Below are 7,145 nucleotides of genomic sequence, written 5' to 3'. Positions count from 1 at the left end.
CTGAAGCTTGAGTAGTTTAGACATGCAGAACTTTTTGAAACTTCAAAGACATTCAAAGTTTGAGCTTTGGGCAGCAGCTCTGGAAGGAAGGGAGAGGGGGGAGGCAAAGGGGAGGTTAATGCAGGGTGTGTGTGCACATGTAATAAAGCTGACTCCTGTGAGGTCTGAGGGTGCTGGGCCAATGAAAGGACAGGCACAGAATGTTGGGAAAGGGGCTGAAGAAAAGTCGGTTGGTGATAGTTAGAGGAGGAGGAAGAGAAGCTGAGGAGAAAGAGCTGAAAGGACACCAGAGGGAGAAGAGAGAGAAAAACAAGAGGCAAAAACAGTTAGATAAGACACCAGAAAGAAGAGGTAAATGATCTTTTTAAAAAACAACATTTTTGTTTTTGTTTTCACCTTTGCTGGTTTATTTGTAGTTCATTATTTTAAAAGTGTACAGTTGTCCCAGTCACAAGGGAAACGGGCACACTTTTTTTATCCAATCATTCTCAGACTAATAATAATGATGGTGGTGGTGCAGAACATTTGCAGAAAATTCTGCGAAGTGACCTTCTTTTTCTAGAGGGCGAGAAAAAGAAAAACGGCCAAGATTTTCTCAGGCTAAATGTCCTGGGATATTTTGGCTCAGCTTTAGAACACATCCTCCAAAAATGGGGGAGGCAAAGGACTAGGGTTGTAAGAGAATGTCATTCCCATTAGCAAATGATGTGAACAGATCCCATTCACAACTCCATATGAGAACACTAGCAGGAGTGCAATTCTCAGGAAATTTCCCTCATTTCCTGAGTTTTAATTTTTATGAACTCCCCAGAGAGCTTTGGCTATTGGGAGGTAGAGAAATGGAAATTAATAATAATAATAATAATAATAATACCATCCATGTAAAACATTTTCCACAGGGGTCATTGTGCGAGTCTGTTGAGGCAAAGGCAACCAAGAGTCAGTTGCACCTTAGAGCACAGAGGGGGACAGTAGGCCAGCATGCCATATCTGGCCCTTTGGGATTCCCAAGATGGCTCCGCCCACTTCCCCTGGCCTCACCCCCTTTCCCCCTGACCACTGGCCATTTGGTCTCCCGACTTTTGTGCAATTTCTCCCTTTAAAAAAAAGGGAGAGTTGTGCACAAACGGCCTTTTGACGTACCCCACCGTCTTTGTGGGCAGAGAAATTAGGAGGAAAATTTCACGGAATTTCTCCAAGGGGAGGAGAAATTCTCCATCAGTTTCTCACTGGTAGGGCCCACTGTTGGCAGAGGCTATAGTCCACCATAAGGCTTTCAGGGTTGGGGGTTGTGCTGCCCTCATAAATGGAGACGGCATCAACTGCGTTGGCAGCCTTGCCCCCATTTTGCGTCCACCACAATGCAGGTGTGAGGGGGGCACTGTCATGTCCAGCTCCAGGGAAGAGACGGAGCTACTGCTGTGCCAAAATCTGTCCTCCGATTTCCTGAACATTCTCTCCCCCATGAAAAGAAACTTCCATTGTTCTGCCTCAATGGCAGGCATGTTATAATTCTGTGATGTTTCTGAACTCACCTAATCGCTGTGGGGTGGCCGAGGGTGCCGTGGGCATGTTTTCTTTCTATGCCACATCTCTCCATTGCTCTGCAGCCTCCCAGGCTGCCTGCACTTCTAGATCTGAAAAAGCCCTATGGGAGGAGTTATGATGCCTTCCCTTGGAATCTAATTGAGGTGTGGGAAGCCAAGAAGGCTACAGGCTGACAGAGATAGGAGTGCACAATGACAGACAGGACACTCATGCACACTCCTCAGCCATCTCCTATGTAAGGGAAACACAAGAAACTCAAACCCAGCCCATGAGAATTTCTCTGAGATTTTCCTCACTATTGCATTTCTTTTCGAAAGCAATTTCATAGCTATCAAACTGAGTGAGAATGGCTGAAAAAGATGTGGGAGAAATTTTCGGCACAGCACAAGCTGAAATGTCTCTCTTTAGGCTTAGTTACTGGCGGTAAAAGCTGTAAGCTAAAATATGCTGGTATTTGTGGTATCTTGACCCCTAACCCTTTTGACTTCAGCAGCCCCATGCACTACTGGAATGGATCTCCTGATCCTTTTTTCATAACTGAATTCGACCCTCAGGCTGAAAGAGGCTCAACACCCTGGCCTGAGAGGCAAATTTATTCTGGTGTAAGCTTTTGTCGTCCATTTCATCAGCTAGATAGAATGTTATCCTGAGATATCAGATATATGGTGTAGGTTGGGAGAAGGGGAAAAAACCCAGACCTTAGCAGTAAGGTCAAAGGAGAATGAAATGCAAAGAATAAATAAAAATACAGACAATGCTAATTACGTTAATGCTTAGATAGATGTAAAATAATGGCAGTGACCATTTACAAAGTAGTGTGAAACAGCCTGGTGTTGATAAGTTAATTAACATCTTGTAGAATGTAAAGCAAGTGACCCTTTCCCCCGCAAGTAGAAACCTAGCACATCTCCCTGATGTGCTAGCTATTGACTTGCACTGATTTTTTAAAAAATATATTTTTACATGAGGTGTGTTGAATAAAGGCACCCTCCGCCTGTGCTCTGAATTGGTGCTATTTTTACAAGTTCAGGAAGCCACCACCTCCTTCTGCTGCAGAGACCAGTTCTCCTCTCAGATGAAATGCTAAACTGGAGGTTCAAAAGTTCAACCCACCAAAGTTCATGTCTGCGTACAGTCTGCCTTGTAGGAATCCCAGGGTGAAAAGTCGCCTTCAGAGAGCCGGCTTTTGAATGAAATGGGTGGCTAATCGATAGAATGTCTAGCGACTAATACTGCAGCATGACAATCAGTCGTCTGGGTTGGCATCCCCCGACACAAATAGTTTGATCAAACCCAATTTGAGGCTCCCCCCTTCTCCCCCCGCCAAAGCTGGAGGTAGTGAGAAACAAAGCACTCTAGGGAGAGGGGGAGGGAGGAAGAGAGAAAATGATGAAATGGCCAGTGGTTAGGAGGGCCAACAGCAAGGGTAGGCATGGTGTGAGCCAGTGTGGCGTAGTGGCGAGAGTGCTGGACTGAGAGTCGGGAGATCCGGGTTCTAGTCCCCACTCAGCCATGGAAGCTCGCTGGGTGACTTTGGGCCGGTCACAGACTCTCAGCCCAACCCACCTCACAGGGTTGTTGTTGTGAGGATAAAATGGAGAGGAGGATAATGTAAGCCGCCTTGAGTTCCTTGGAGGAAAAAAGGCAGGATATAAATGTAATAAATAAATAAAATAAATAAAATGGTCGGGCGCCTGCCAAGTGCCCACCCCCCAGCAGGGGCCCACTGACAAGAGCCCCCTGGAGTTGCTCCTCCTCTTCCCCATTGCAACCACCTGCCTCTCGCTCTGGCCCAGGCAACAGAAATGGTGAGAAGGAGGCGCAGGAGATGCCACGGCCTCCTTGCCCCCTGGCTCTCTTTGCCTGTCCAGCAAACAAGTGGCGGCAATGATGAGGAAGAGGAGGAGGAGGAAGAGCAACGGGTAGCAATGATAGTGAAAAGGTGGACTCATTGAGGGAGGGAGCCATGGGGGGGGGTGTTTTGCTCCAGGGCCCTCCAAAACCTGGAGCAGACCATGCCATTGATGAGCCAGGGCTAAACCTTGGAGCCAGGAGGACCCTGCAGCCTGGGAGACGCCTAAAGGACCAGGGCTGATGCTGGTCCCCCCAGAATCCTTTCACCTTATTGTTAAAATGCATTTTAGTGTCAGAGGCCACCTACCGGCTATGGATGTGATTACAGATGCACAGTTAATACCGACAAACAAAAAAACTTTGCAAATAGAATAAGAACATAAGAACACAAAAGCTCTGCAGGATCAGACCCAGGGTTCATCTAGTCCAGCATTCTGTTCACAGAGTGGTCGACCAGCTGTTGACCAGGAACCCACAAGCAGGGCAGGAGTGCAACAGTGCCCTCCCCAGGAAGGGCAAAGCAATGCATTATCCTTTTTGACAACAAAACAAGGCTTCTCGCAGTGCATGTTTCGCATCAGAGCATCAGGCACAAACTCCCTTTTATTCCCGCATAGTCAGCATGATACCATGATTTAAATGAGTTTAAACTGCGAAAGTGCACGCGCTCAGAGTCCCTCTCTCTTTCTTCTTTAATGCGCTAACGTATCGGGCATGTAGAAGCAGTTGTAAAGCACTGATTGGTGGTGGTGGTGCGTGTTTGCGTGTGGAGAGAAAAGAAATGGGAGTTCTGTGCTTCGCAACTGAAGTGATACACACGGTTGTCTGAAGGGGCGTGTCTGTGTGTGTTCATAGGACCACCAAGTCCAGGCTCTAAAATTATGGAGCTACCTCACTGGAAATGGCTCCTTTAAGAAAGCTGCAACCTTCTCCCGAAATCGGCTGAAGGTCACAGCAAGAAGCCTGTGCCGCGTCGGCGGAGGGATGGGTAGCTAGAGAAAGACGCAGGCAGGCAAGCAGGCAAAAAAAGCAAGAAAAAAGTCTGAAATCAGGCCTCGCTACCAAGCCGCTTTGAATACAAAAACGTCTTGCAGCATTAATGGCTCTGGAATTCTTGTCACCAGCTGTTTCTGTAGCAACAATCAGTGCTGCGCATTAGAATCTCCAACTCGCCCAAGACTACGCAGCAGATGGGGGGGGGTGTCCCTGCTTATTGGGGACAGGCCCTCTTTTCTGGAGCCAGCTCCTGCAAAACGGACGTCATGGTTTGGAAATGCCCAGTGGAGGCTGGCGGCTCCAATGTCAGTGCGCAGTAGGGATGTAGGGATGGTGTAGAATCCATTCTGACCGTGTTCCGGGAATTGTCAGGCGCCTTTCGTTCCATCATCTGCCCATCTGCAGAATCAGATTTTTTTGTTTCTTAATTTGTGCGAATGAGCATGTGCGCAAATGCACGAATACCCCCCAAATGAACATTTTCACACTTTAGCCTATGGAGGGAAATCTGCATTTTTGTCCAGTTTTTTTTTAATTTTGCACATTTTTCTACCACGAAATTTGCTCAAAATTTGGGAACGTCAGAAAAATGGTCTGCAAGTCCATGGAATCCGCCAGACAGGGGAAAAGCTGGTCTGCTGTGGACTTCCTGGGTCGGATTTATGAAAAGTCAAACTCATTTGGTTCCATTGGGGATTTCTCCGACATCCCTTTGGGGCGGTGAATCTGTTCCGGCTTTTAGTCAGAACAGTCAGAACTCTAAAGGAGCTTTGCACCTTGGAGACCTCTTTTAGAATTCTGGCTGGTTCTGACTGAAACCCCGAGCAGATTCACTGCCCCACTGACATCAGAGCCACCAGCCTCCACTGAAAATGCCTTATTAAAATTGGGGGAGGGGGATTTTGGGAGTTGCCTTGTATGAAATCAGACCATTGGCCACTGAACCCTGAATGGTCTCCTGCAGGGGGGAAGAACCTTCAGCTCAAGGGGAAATCCAGCCTGCCTGATGTCTCAGTATGGCCTTCTGGGATTCCCCACATGTCTACTCCTTAAGCCTCAGATCAGCTTTCCTCAAATGAACGCCCTCTGGGTTTGTTGGACTAACACTTCCCTTATCCTCGACCATTGGCCACGCTGGCTGGGGCGGATGGAAGTCAGAGTCCAAAACATCTGGAGATCACTGGAGTGGAGATACCTGAGGTATTATTCTAAGAATGGTCTTTCTTCTAAGTTTAATGCAATCTTGAGGTTGGTTACCATGCATGGATCATTGTGGCCTGACAATCCCAATCCAGGAACGGCTTGAAGTGCCCACTTTGGACTCGGAGAAAGTGACAGCTGCGTATAGAAAACAATGGACAAATTTGGGATTTTAGCAAAGGCAGCAACACACACACACACGCACACACACAAATGAAAGGGTAGCCGGAAAGCCAGTCCTTTTGTTGTTGTCGAAATCATTTTTATTGTCTTTTTACGTATACAGGTACAATGAAATGTTTCTGAACATTAAGAACTCAGAACAAGAACTTCAAGAGTAAAAAAATAGAACAAGAGAAATGGATAGATAGATAGATAGATAGATAGATAGATAGATAGATAGATAGAATCTTCATGAACAGTTCATGTGTACATTTGCTATCACTCACAACCTAACAGATGTAAATTTCTTTCTTTTGCTTTCAGATCAGTATACCAGTCCAGAAAGATGCTTGGGAATCTGAGAGATGCAATCCAGATGAACCTTCATTAATTTATGTTATAAAGCAAATCCATAGTTCTATGACATTATTCTTGGTTGGTCCTTTGATCAATCTACTATACGAACCCTGAAATTCCCTCTTGAGACAATGAGATGACTTACTCTTGCATTTCTTACTTCTATTCCCTCAACAGTCCATTCATGCCGTGGAAATTTAAAGGTCCTGCAAGCTCGCTGCACCATTATTATTTTTTTTTTAATCCATCTTTTAATTAACAAAATCATATACAAAATCCTATTCTTTCCAATAAAGAAATACTTAGGGAGTCACCCAAAGGGAGAGAAACTGCTACCTTATTTTGCTTCCACATGGATCAGCTCTCAACCATGTATGTTGGCAATTACAGGGAATCATAATGGGAAGGGGGTAAACTCAGGTTAGAATCTTGGTTGTGAAAAATATTTATTTGTTAGGTTCGTATCCTGCTTTATTCCATAGGATCAAAAAAGAGGGGCATTCCAAGTGTGTCTCAAGTGTGTGAAATATTGGATAATATGTCAAATACCCTTTACCAGAGAGGTGGGGTGCCTAGATCAGGACTTTGTTTTTTTGTCCTTCTTCTTCTCCTTGATTTCCTGTGGCCCACAGATTGTGCTTTAAATTTACAAAGCAAGAATGTGTACTTGGGATCCCTTGATGTTTGAATCGATGTTGTGCTGAAAATTTCTGCCACATCTTTTTCAACCTTTCCCATTCAGTTTGATAAAAAGAAAGAAAGAAATTGCTTTTGAAAAGAAATTCAGTGGTGAAGAAAAGTTCGGAGAAATTCTCATGGGCTGGGTTTGCATTTCTTCTGCTTACCTTACGTGGGAGATGGCCAAGGAGTGTGCACAAGTGTCCTGTTTCTCATTGTACAATTGTCTCTCCAGCACCCTGTAGCCTCCTTGGCTTCCCACACTTCAATCAAGGCCCAGGGGAAGACATCATGAGGAAATTCCTCCCATAGGGCTTTTTCAGACCAAAAAGTGTAGGCAGCCTGGGAGG

General features: G+C 45.7%; 1 long non-coding RNA gene across 1 annotated transcript; it reads left to right on the top strand.

Moving 5' to 3' along the window:
* The first annotated feature begins 217 nt into the window (after nt 1-217).
* Nucleotides 218-6,440, top strand: LOC146335551 (uncharacterized). Its single transcript, XR_014785947.1, has 3 exons — nt 218-351; nt 5,363-5,598; nt 6,085-6,440. It is a non-coding gene; the product is annotated as an uncharacterized LOC146335551 (long non-coding RNA).
* Nucleotides 6,441-7,145: the final 705 nt, after the last annotated feature.

This window comes from Heloderma suspectum, chromosome 14 (genome assembly GCF_057233095.1).
Source record: "Heloderma suspectum isolate Gila_16-S chromosome 14, 16-S_ref, whole genome shotgun sequence".
Classification (NCBI taxonomy): Eukaryota; Metazoa; Chordata; class Lepidosauria; order Squamata; family Helodermatidae; genus Heloderma; species Heloderma suspectum.
This window is presented reverse-complemented; position numbering and strand designations above follow the sequence as displayed.